The 12,750-nt window shown below is 40.2% G+C and overlaps 1 protein-coding gene across 50 annotated transcripts in view; it reads right to left on the reverse strand.

The window, feature by feature from the left end:
• Positions 1 to 12,750, reverse strand: part of LOC129636178 (uncharacterized) — a 431,707-nt gene that overhangs the window by 402,401 nt on the left and 16,556 nt on the right. For 13 of the 50 annotated variants that reach the window (XR_008706742.1, XR_008706741.1, XR_008706737.1 and 10 more), the window contains one exon: positions 12,372 to 12,586. The exons of 33 other annotated variants lie outside the window; for them this stretch is intronic. The gene's annotated coding sequence lies outside the window, so the exon portion shown is untranslated. The remainder of the gene's footprint in view (positions 1 to 12,371; positions 12,587 to 12,750) is intronic. 4 more of the 50 variants (XR_008706735.1, XR_008706734.1, XR_008706729.1 and 1 more) reach the window with 1 other exon arrangement.

Below are 12,750 nucleotides of genomic sequence, written 5' to 3' on the forward strand. Positions count from 1 at the left end.
TGTGTGTGTCTTTTTTTTTAATGGGACTATAGTTTGATTTACAATGTTGTGTTAGTTTCAGGTGTACTGCAAGGTAAACCAGTTACACATACACGTATAGCCACTTTTTTTTTCCCATATAGGTCATTACAGAGTATAGAGTTCCCTGTGATACACAGTAGGTCCCTATTAGCTATCTGTTCTATATGCAGCGGTTTGCATATGTCAGGCCCAATCTCCCGATTCATCCCTCCCTACTGCTCTGCCTGCCGCTGACTTACCTCCTGCTATCTCCATTATGAAAGCTCTTAGAGAGGAGATGCTAAGGACTTCCATCAGCCTCATGATGGAAGTGTTATGGATTAGGCCAAATGGAACGCTACCCCACTGGGAAATCAAGCAAGCTCTCTTATTTGCTTTTTTTTTCCTCCCAAATTTACCCCTCAAATCTGTCCCCTAAGTATCCAGATTATAACTTTGAATCCCAACTTTAAAATGGGGCTTAGCATACACATGACTTTCACGTTAATGACCTACATTTCCAACCACATGGGAAATAAGATTGCACTTACTTCAATTTACTGTCATAAATATAAAAACCAATTTAACACCACAACTTAATATGCACAGAACCAAAACTGTTGTTGAACTCTGTTTTGCCTTGTATAGTAAAGAGGAACTCAAGGAACCTGGGGATAACAGACTTATTATGCCTTCCTGCTCACTGACCCTACATCTTCTTATCAATTTGTCACTTCTGGTCAAGTTTATAAAATTAGCTGCCCCACTCAGTCATAAAAGAAGACCCATGGATAGGTTTCAAGTGGGTCTTGAAATGATACGCAAAATATACATCATATATGCGTATTCACATTTTTGTAGAAACGTTTTTGCTTTTATCAGATTCTCTGAATGACTAGTGACTATAAACAATTAAGGATCACTACAGTGCTTATGGAATAAATGAGAGAAATTTTGAACAGCAACTCACATCAGACAGCAGAAGGTCAACTTAGATAATATACACCTCCTCTAAGCTTTTGAAGGATGTAACCCTTGCTTCTGACACATCACTGCCTTAATATTCTGAAGAGACTCACATTGTAAAACAATTATATCTCTGATAAGCCACAAAAACATACTCTCATAGCACAGACTGTCTCTAAAGAAAATGCACTCCTCTCGTAAAGGAAAGGAAAGAAAGAAAAGCAAACTAACAGAATGGACAGTGATTAAGTAAATGCTAAAGCGAAGGTTGTCTTTGGGGCAGGTGGCAAAAGTTTCTGCACCTCGGTTAAAACATTACATTTGGGTTGCCTTCTCTAGGATGCCAATACTCACTCAAGATCACTCACAAATCATGAGTTAAAAGTGGCGGGTCAGGCTTCCCTGCTGGCTCAGTGGTAAACAGTCTGCCCGTCAATACAGGAGATGCAGAACTGATCCCTGGTGCAGGAAGGCTCCACGTGCCTCCACTAAGCCCATGCACCACATGACTGAGCCTGTGCTCTGGAGCCCATGAGCTGTAACTACAGAAGCCAAGCCCCCGCGCCTAGAGCCTGTGCTCCGCAACAAGAGAAGCCACCACAATGAGAAGCCTGAGCATCGCAACTCAAGAGGAGCCCCCACTTTCTGCAACTAGAGAAGATCTACAAAGCAATGAAGACCCAGCACAGCCCTAAATAAGTAAATAAAAATTAAAGAAAAAAACAACAAGAGTGTGGGTCAAAAGATAACCAGGAATGACACAGGATCCAACAAGATTTTCTTTTTTTCTGGAGGAAAACAACCCAATTTTATTCCACAAGTTAAGAATGAATTAAATAAAATCTGATCAGCCAAAACAAAAGCAATAAACAGATTGACTCCCAAGGACTGCAGCCAATAAAAAAGAGGAAATGCATCATCCATATAGCTAGATGAGGAAATAAAGGATAGAATAAAACAAGAAACAAAGAGGTCCTCAAATTATCCAGGCAGAACTGGAAAATAACTGAAAAGAACTTAAGAAATAAAAAAATTGAAAATAAGTTCATTTGTATCATTGTGTTTTTTAGATTCCACATAGAAGTGGTATCATATGATATTTCTCTTTCTCTTAACTTATTTCACTCAGTATGACGATCTCTAGGTTCATCCATGTTGCTTATTTATAAAACAGAAACAGACTAAGGCTTAGAGAAAGAACCTACGGGTACCAGGAGGGAAGGGGGGATGGTGTAAGGAAAGGAGGAGGAAAGGATAGTTAGAGAGTTTGGGATGGACATGTACACACTGCTGTATTTAAGATGGATAACCAACAAGGACCTACAATATAACACAAGGAACTCAGCTCAATATTCTGAAATAGCCTAAATGGAAAAAAAAAATTGAAAAAGAATAGATGCGTGTATATGTGTAATTGAATTCACTTTACCATACACCTGAAACTAACACAACATTGTTAATCAACCACAAATAAAATGTTCGTCGCTCAGTCTTGTGCAACTCCATGGACTACAGCCCGCCAGGCTCCTCTGCACATGGGATTCTCTAGGCAAGAATACTGGAGTGGGTTGCCATTCCCTTCTCCAGGGGATCCTCCTGACCCAGGGGCTGAACTCAGGTCTCCCACATTGCAGGCAGATTCTTTACTGTCTGAGCCAAATCAACTACACTCCAATATAAAATAAAAAGGTTTCTTTAAAACTAAAAACTAACCCTAAATAGACATTTCTCCAAAGAAGACATACAGATGGCTAACAAACACATGAAAAGATGCTCAACATCACTCATTATCAGAGAAATGCAAATCAAAACCACTATGTGATACCATTTCACACCAGTCAGAATGGCTGCGATCCAAAAGTCTACAAGTAATAAATGCTGGAGAGGGTGTGGAGAAAAGGGAACCCTCTTACACTGTTGGTGGGAACGCAAACTAGTACAGCCACTATGGAGAACAGTGTGGAGATTCCTTAAAAAACTGGAAATAGAACTGCCTTATGATCCAGCAATCCCACTGCTGGGCATACACACTGAGGAAACCAGAAGGGAAAGAGACACGTGTACCCCAATGTTCATCGCAGCACTGTTTATAATAGCCAGGACATGGAAGCAACCTAGATGTCCATCAGCAGATGAATGGATAAGAAAGCTGTGGTACATATACACAAGGGAGTATTACTCAGCCATTAAAAAGAATACATTTGAACCAGTTCTAATGAGGTGGATGAAACTGGAGCCTATTATACAGAGTGAAGTAAGCCAGAAAGAAAAACACCAATACAGTATACTAACGCATATATATGGAATTTAGAAAGATGGTAACAATAACCCTGTGTACGAGACAGCAAAAGAGACACTGATGTATAGAACAGTCTTATGGACTCTGTGAGAGAGGGAGAGGGTGGGAAGATTTGGGAGAATGGCATTGAAACATGTAAAATATCATGTATGAAACGAGTTGCCAGTCCAGGTTCAATGCACGATACTGGATGCTTGGGGCTGGTGCACTGGGACGACCCAGAGGGATGGAATGGGGAGGGAGGAGGGAGGGGGGTTCGGGATGGGGAACACATGTATACCTGAGGCGGATTCATTTTGATATTTGGCAAAACTAATACAGTTATGTAAAGTTTAAAAATAAAAAAAAAATTAAAAAAAAAATGTGTACACTAAAAAAAAAAAAAAACTAAAAATTAAAAGATCTAAAAATAACCTTAGGAGGGATTAATGGATAGACTAAACCAAAAAGAGTATTAATACATATTAAACATAATTAATATTAATTTTAACATTAACATTAAATTATGTTTAATTAATATTGAATATGTATCCACTGGCTTGATTTTATCAATTTTAATTAATATTAAATATGTTTTGCTCTTTATTAATTTAATTTGAAATTTTATTTTAATTTAATATTTAATTGATATTAAAATGTATTAATTAATACATGTTTCTGAAAGAAAATCACTTGGGTTAAAACACAAACTGATGGAGATAAATTTGGAAGAGTAGTCAAAGAACAAGGAGAATATAATGAAATCATCTAACTTACATCCAATGAGAGCTTTAGGGGAAGAAAAGAGAATAGAGGAAGGAAACTGAAGAACTAGTGCTTGGGAATTTTCCAGAACTACAGGTATGACCAGAATCCAGAGGTATATTAGGCACAGCATATAACAAGGAAGGATAAATAAAAAGAACTGTACACCAAGACACATAGTCATGAAACTTGGGAGCACAAAATAGAGACCTTAAAGCATTCATGGAGAAAATAACATACAAAGAAATGAGACTGGCAACAGTTTCCTCCCACAGCATACTGTTGAGACCAAAATTAGATATAAAGTAAGATATCTTTAAAGAGTCGATAAAGAATAATTGGAAGTCCTCACTAGTGTATCCAGCAAAATGTGGAGGCCAATGAATAAATTATTTTCTGATAAAACTGAGCTAGTCTATTAACTAAAGCACTGGAAAAGTAGAATTTGAATTAGACTCTATAGTTATTTTCTACTTAAAAAAAATCAGTTTAACAGTTTCTTACAAAACTAAAGATAGTCTTACCATAAGATCCAACAACTGTGTGCCCAAGTATTTAACCATTTTTTTAAAAATGTATATCTATAAGAACTACCCTCTAGGCCAAAAGTTGGAAGCAACCAAGATATTCTTAAATAAATGAATGGATAAACTGTGGTATACCCATACAATGGAGTATTATTCAGCAATAAAAATAAATGTGTTATCAAGCTATAAAGGCAAGCATGAATCTTAAACACATATTTAAGTGACAGATCCAATTTAAAGAGATTATATACTATAGGAATCCAGCTACACTACATTCTGGAAAAGGTAAAACACACAATAAAAAGATCAGTGATTCCCAGGAGTTTGGTAGGAAAATGAAGAGTGAATAGTTAAAACATCAGAGAATTTTAGGGGAGGGAAATTATTCTGTCTGATAATGTAATGATGGAGATTCAATATTCAGTCAGTTCAGTTCAGTCATGTCTGACTCTTTGCAACCCCATGAATTTTAGCACGCCAGGTCTCCCTGTCCATCACCAGCTCCCGGAGTTCACTCAAACTCACGTCCATTGAGTCAGTGATGCCATCCAGCCATCTCATCCTCTGGCGTCCCCTTCTCCTCCTGCCCCCAATCCCTCCCAGCATCAGAGTCTTTTCCAATGAGTCAACTCTTCGCATGAGGTGGCCAAAGTACTGGAGTTTCAGCTTTAGCATCATTCCTTCCAAAGAACACCCAGGACTGATCTTTAGAATGGACTGGTTGGATCTCCTTGCAGTCCAAGGGACTCTCAGGAGTCTTCTCCAATGCCGCAGTTGAAAAGCATCAATTCTTCGGCGCTCAGCTTTCTTCACAGTCCAACTCTCACATCCATACATGACTAGTGGAAAAACCATAGCCTCGACTAGATGGACCTTTGTTGACAAAGTAATGTCTCTGCTTTTCAATATGCTATCTAGGTTGGTCATAACCCTTCTTCCAAGGAGTAAGCGTCTTTTAATTTCAGGGCTGAAAACACCATCTGCAGTGATTTTGGAGCCCCCAAAAATAAAGTCTGACACTGTTTCCACTGTTTCCCCATTTATTTCCCATGAAGTGATGGGACCAGATGCCATGATCTTTGTTTTCTGAATGTTGAGCTTTAAGCCAACTTTTTCACTCTCCTCTTTCACTTTCATCAAGAGGCTTCATTGTTCCTCTTCACTTTCTGCCATAAGGGTGGTGTCATCTGCATATCTGAGGTTATTGATATTTCTCTCAGCAGCCTTGATTCCAGCTTGTGTTTCTTCCAGTCCAGCGTTTCTCATGATGTACTCTGCATAGAAGTTAAATAAGCAGGGTGACAATATACAGCCTTGACGTACTCCTTTTCCTATTTGGAACCAGTCTGTTGTTCCATGTCCAGTTCTAACTGTTGCTTCCTGACCTGCATATAGGTTTCTCAAGAGGCAGGTCAGGTGCTCTGGTATTCCCATCTCTTTCAGAATTTTCCACAGTTTATTGTGATCCACAGTCAAAGGCTTTGGCATAGTCAATAAAGCAGAAATAGATGTTTTTCTGGAACTCGCTTGCTTTTTCGAAAAGGATACTAAAGAGGAACTCCCCAGGTCGGTAGGTGCCCAATATGCTACTGGAGATCAGTGGAGAAATAACTCCAGAAAGAATGAGGGGATGGAGCCAAAGCAAAAACAATACCCAGTTGTGGATGTGACTGGTGATAGAAGCAAGGTCCGATGCTGTAAAGAGCAATATTGATAGGAACCTGGAATGTTGGGTCCATGAATCAAGGCAAATTGGAAGTGGTCAAACAGGAGATGGCAAGAGTGAACATCGACATTCTAGGAATCAGCGAACTAAAATGGACTGGAATAGGTGAATTTAACTCAGATTCAATATTACCCACTTGTTAAAACCATAGAACTTTATAGCACAAGGAGTGGTTCTTACTGTAGGCAAGTTTTAAATAAATCACTGAGAAGCTGGAGTGATATCAGGAAGAGATGCGGACTGACAAGAGAATCTACAGGAAATCAACCCTGAATATTCATTGGGGTTGAGTATGAATTCATATTACTGAAGCTCCAACAGTCTTGGAGATGCAAAGAGCTGACTCATTGCAAAAGACCCTGATGCTGGGAAAGACTGCAGGCAAAAGGAGAAGGGGGTGGCAGAGGATGAGATGGTTGAATAGTATCAGCAACTCAATGGATGTATTTGAGCAAACTCCCAGAGATAGAGGAGCCTGGCATACTATAGTCCATGGGGGCCACAAAGAATTAGACACTACTTAGCGACTGAATGAGGAGAAGGCAATGGCACCCCACTCCAGTACTCTTGCCTGGCAAATCCCATGGACGGAGGAGCCTGGTAGGCTGCAGTCCATGGGGTCGCTAGGAGTCGGACACGACTGAGCAACTTCACTTTAACTTTTCACTTTCATGCATTGGAGAAGGAAATGGAAACCCACTCCAGTGTTCTTGCCTGGAGAGTCCCAGGGATGGGGGAGCCTGGTGGGCTGCCGTCTATGGGGTTGCACAGAGTTGGACACGACTGAAATGACTTAGCAGCAGCAGCAGCAGGGACTGAATAAGAATAATTACAAATGTATGAACAACTTCATCGAAGGAGCTGAGATATAAGTAAGGTGGGTAACTTCAGAATGGAGAACCTGGGCAACACTACCTTAACCAGGAGATCAAGGCAAGTGTCAGTGGTAACCATGTTGATGGTACCCTTGATCCTCAGTATCAAAAATGGTCCTTCATCTCTGTAGTCTTCTTTCCCGAAACCCACATGCCCTGAAATCATACGCCTCCCAATAAAGGACATCCTTCAATATACCTAATACTCCTTGAAACTGTCCATCTCATTAAATAAGGAAAGTCTAATAGATGGTCACAGCCAAGAGATATCTAAGGAGATGACAACTACCTGTGATGTGATACCCTGGAAGGGATCATAGAAAGACATGAGATAAACGTAAAGAATCTGAATGAAGTATGGAGGTTACTACCAATCCATGCAACAAAAGTATCAATATCATACTAATGATGTTAGTAGGGAATACTGCATGTGGGGTATATGGGAACTCAGAACTATCTATTCAGTGTTTCTGTATTTTTAAAATGGTTTTAGATTTAAAGACTTAAACAATAAATGGACTGGTCAATTCAAAACTGAAACGAAAAACGAACAACCAGTAGGTCAGAGTTGTGCCCCTCCACATCCCTTCACCGTCTCACTGCTTTTACACCAACGACAGACCACTCAGCATCTCAGGATGTGCTGTACTGGTTTCCAGTAGTGATGGACCGTGGTCTCAGCTGGTTCAGGGATTTAATCAAGAGGTGTTGCTCTGGACCTCTAGCTTTTGGCTAGGGTGCAAAATGATTCATCCCCAGGTAGGGAAGTACAGATTTCCCTATCTCAACTTTCTGAAGTATGAACCAGCACTGTACCTCAATAGAAAGTTGTGCCAAAGTTTTACTTTAAAAAATCGTAGCTTAAGTATAGGGTGATCCGTGTTTTCTCTATGTATTTGGATTTCAATACATATCAAGGTTAAGATACTTATCACCCACATTGCACACATGAGGAATAGTTTTTCTGAGGTAAATTCTTCACTCTGCTTTATTATCAAAACATGTTTACCACTCTCAGACACATGTGTTTTTGGTTTCTACATACAAGTTGAGCAAGTATGATTCCCCGTATCTGTACATTTGTAATTAAGTTAACCCATTCTCACATTAAAGTTGCCATGCTCATGTTAAAGTGTGTAAAGTGTATTATTCAATATGGGGGGGGGGAGGATAAAACATAACAAGTAAAAAAAAAAATCAAGAGGCAAAGCCAACCTTCAGGGAAGAAGTTTTATGCTGCTTAAATACAAAACATGCCCCTTTTTATTATCTTCCCTTGCTTAAAAATATCTTCATCTAATAAAGCAGTCATCTTTTTGTTTAACAATTTCCATTTTTTTCCTGATGATATCATTTAAAGAATTCTATTTAATTTTGTATCCTATTTGTCACAAACCAATAATGGGAATGCAGAAAATGAAAATAGGTCTGTTTTGAGTGCATGTTTTTTTTGAAACTCAACATTACTTATGTTCAGCCTTACAATATATTCATAGGGAAAGGAATGCTTTCAGAAGGCCTCAGAAATAAGTGTTCTATCATCTGTTAAGTGTAAGAGATAGTTTAGGAATGTTATTATAAAATAACCCCCTCCATGCTCTGCTTTCTGACAGCCAATCATGTATAATTACAGTAATTCAGCCATCATAACCTCTTCAAAGAATTTCTGAAAACCATTTAATGTTAAAACATCAAACATATATATCAGTCCTCATCCAGTGTTTTTTTTTTTTCTTTTTTGAACTTATTTTGTATTGGGATATAGTCAGTTAACAAGCTTGTGACAGTTTCAGGTGAACAGCAAAGGGACTCCGCCATACATGTACATGTATCCATTCTCCCCCAAGCCCCCAGTGGTTTTGAGTTTCTCCTTTCAGAAACTGCGCTCTGACGAGGTATTTGCCTGTGGACAAGCCTGGGCAAGGAGCCACGCTGTGCAGGGTGGGTGTGGCGCAGGGAGACATGGAGACAGGGACACCCCAGGAAGGATGGTCAGACAGAGGTCACAGTGGACAGGGAGGCAGGCAACCTCAAGCCAGGGGTTTGGACCAGCACAGGTCACAGAGCCAGTAACAGGCCAAAGTCAGCCCTCAGGGTTGAAGGGGTTTTTTCTTTTTTGGTTTTGACTTTTAGAACTTGATAACTCTTTTTTTTTTTTAATAAATTTGATTGTAAATTGATTATGCAAAGGGACATCTCCCACCCCTAAGTGTCTCTCTTGGTATGTGAATTATTTCAAGCTGAAAACAACTAAGGCCCCCAAAAATCTCCAGGAAGCATCTCTGAGTGTCTCACTAACTGCCTACAAGAATTCAAGTGCCAGTTCCTGGAACAGCGGCATCACTACAGCATCAGCCAGTCGTGTGGGCTGACGTGACGGGGAAGCCCAGCAGGACCCGTGGATCTGAGTCCACTGTGTCCCAAGGTCTCTGCCTGGCCCATGAAACATTTATCAAAACATTTGCTTTTCCCTCCCCATGTAAACTGCCTCCCTCCCCCTTGAAGTCTCAAATCTCAGGCCTCAGCATGCCGTGCTCACCTCTCCTCTCCACCGCTAAGTCACAGAGATGTCATTCTAAATTACACTCCAAAGCAGATTCTAAATATTGTTCCACAATCTCCTATTGCCTCTCTGTTCAAACCCACCTTCTTTCTCACAGCCTTCTCATATGCATACAAATAAGTCTTTAACAAACTCCTGGTCCAGCTGGATATTGCTCTCATGGAGCTGAGAGTCTAGGACAGGTGAGCATCAAAGTCCAGGAATTTGTCCTTTATCTATTTAAGGTGATAGGATTTAAGAAAGAAAACTAGCCAAGAGAGGATTTCTTTCTGATCTCATACATGTTTGACTTCTTAGTGTAGGTAGAATCATAAATTGAATGTAGAAATTCTGAACCTGATTTCAGGTTAGACCAAAGCAAAATGTTGAAGGAAACGGAATCATTTCTCTGTTTGGAGGCCGTCTTCAACTTCAGTTGGTTCTTGGCAGTAACAAGTACAACAAAATAAATAGGAAAATAAAAATTATTAGCAATGGAAAAGATAGTGATTATTAGATTACTATTTTCCTACAGAAAAGACCAAAGAGATTAACATGGCTCATTATTAAAGATGTAGGTGCAGACACTTCTTTTTTAAGAAATGGGCAAAAAAAAAAAAAAAAAAAAAAGAAATGGGCATACTTAGTATAATTCACTTTCAAGTTCTCATTTCCAATAAAACACATAAAATAGTTACTTATAAGACCAGTGTGGAAAATATTAGGTTAACATTATATCAATCATCATTATAGTGATACAGTATTAGTTAAAAGCACTTTTTAAAGCTCTGATACTCAGAAAATGCTGAATTGGTTATCAAGCTATCCTGAGCATTGATGGTTAGGAAACTAATTTCACTAGACCAGCTAATGGGTATTTTGCATTCATTTGAGAAGCCATAGGACAGATAAACAACTCTGCCAGATGTGTGTGTCAGAGTAAGCCTGTGTTGTTTTAGCTGAGCCCAGCATCTCCTCCAGGGCATCCTGGGAGACCCCCTGAGCAGGGCAGGACATGAAATCAGGTGTTGGGCTCAGAGGGAGGACAATTTACTGTGAGCGGTTTTAACTGTCTCAGCAAAAAAAAAAATTCATGAAAGAAAAAAGTTAACCGCCCTCTCCTAGCAGAAGAGGGTGTTAACAACTTCACAAGATAAATGCTTGCCTTTCTTTAGACTTTATATCATTTTTGTGCAGGCTCTGTGAGATTTTAAAACAATTTTCTGCCTCTTTGATATACCTGTAAGCCCCTCTCAAAGAATCACAGATCTCAGGGTGTGGTGGGGGAGTGCCAGGGAGGGGAGGAATAAATCATGATCATTACATACAACTAATTTTTTAGTTTTCAGGTAATGGTGTAAACATTCAAAAAAAAAAAAAAAACTTTGTAGATTTTCCTTTCCCAGCCCTTTTCATTGTTACAGCACTGCTTCGCTACTGTTTCCTAGTTTCATTTTGGGAAACTCTCAGGAAACTGACATCTATCCGACTCTGTAAGCACCGCAGGCAGTCAACTTATCAGACTATTTACATGGCGACAGTAACTGTCCAAATACCTCAAAAAAGCTATCACAAGTCATCATGTCATGCTGCAAGTCTATTTTTTGTGAGGGCATATAGGCAGACATTAAGCAATCCGGCAAGAAAATCACAAGAGATAATAATGCATTTATGTTACTCAGTCTGGCTCAAAATTACAGCTAGCGGTCAGTAATCCCGTGGCTCATTTGGGCAACTTTTTCTGGAACTCTCCAAATGCAGGACTGTACTAGAAGTGGAGTCAACATTCCCACAAATTAATCGCCTTAACATCTTGGAAGATTGGAAACTCACAGTCAAATGAGCTAGTTTTTAAATTGTGTATTGAGTCAGTGACAATTTATCTGTGTATCAATGCAATCTGTCTCCAAATAACCACTCTCCATAGTCTAAATGAGAAGAAATTTTCAATTGATTCAGAAAAAAAATGAGGACATTCTTACATGTTTAAACTTACACTTTATCCTAACATCTTCTTTTCCCTTTTGAATTTACAGAAAGTTATCAAGAAAGAGGGAACTATCCAATCCTTTGTCTGCGTATCACAGAAGAAAGGTAACAATTCACCTGCTAACTATGACAGTAACTATCATATTTATAATGATAATCATCCTTTTCCTATTTCTGAAACTGGACTTATTCTAAAATTTAAAAATAAAATGTCATCTCCATTGTGCTATTCTGACACCAAATTTTTTCCAAGGTATGAAAGTGTCTTCCCAGCTGACAGAATAATTTTTATTTTTTGCTCTTAGACTTTTTTTTTTAAATGTCACAATAGTTTCATTTAGGAGCCTGGCTCCAGACCCAAACCCCACGAGTGATCAATCCTTTAGGCCCAGCCCTTTGCAATGACAAAGGCTCCGCTAGCCCCGCCCACCTCCTCCCCCTCCCCCATCTCCCCCCCCCACCCCCACCCACCCCCACCCCCACCTCCCCCCCCCCACCCCCACCCACCCCACCCCACCAGATCTGGTGCACAGACAACGCACAGCCAGCTCTAGAGGAAGTTTCAGTCAAGGACTCAGCCGTCCACCCTCCAGGCAGCCCTGTGCTCTGTGCCCTGGCATCTCCATGCAGGGGTGGCTGTGGGCCAAGACCCCTCGGATGTGTCTGAGACCCCGTTATGGGAAGCAGGCAGGGGTGGGGGTACCTGGAGACGCCTTTCTCCACTGTGACTCTATAACTCCAAAGTCCTCCTCCCGGCCCTTCCCCTCCACCTTCTTCTGACCTTTGTTCAGGGCTCCCTGGGAAGTTGGGCTTCACAGGGAGGTGTTGTTTTCCCAAGTGGTACCAGTGGTAAAGAATCTGCCTGGCGTTGCAGGAAACACAAGAGATATGGGTTCAATCCATGGGTCGGGAAGATCCCTGGAGGAGGAAAGGCCAACCCACTTCAGTATTCTTGCCTGGAGAATTCCAAGGACAGAAGAGCCTGGAGGGCTACAGTCCGTGGGGTTAGAAAGAGTGGGACATGACTGATGGCACCATCACATTGTGGAGGTGTTTTAGTAGCATTATTTGGAATAATTTTA

The sequence above is a fragment of the Bubalus kerabau genome, chromosome 21 (assembly GCF_029407905.1).
Source record: "Bubalus kerabau isolate K-KA32 ecotype Philippines breed swamp buffalo chromosome 21, PCC_UOA_SB_1v2, whole genome shotgun sequence".
NCBI classification, from domain to species: Eukaryota; Metazoa; Chordata; class Mammalia; order Artiodactyla; family Bovidae; genus Bubalus; species Bubalus kerabau.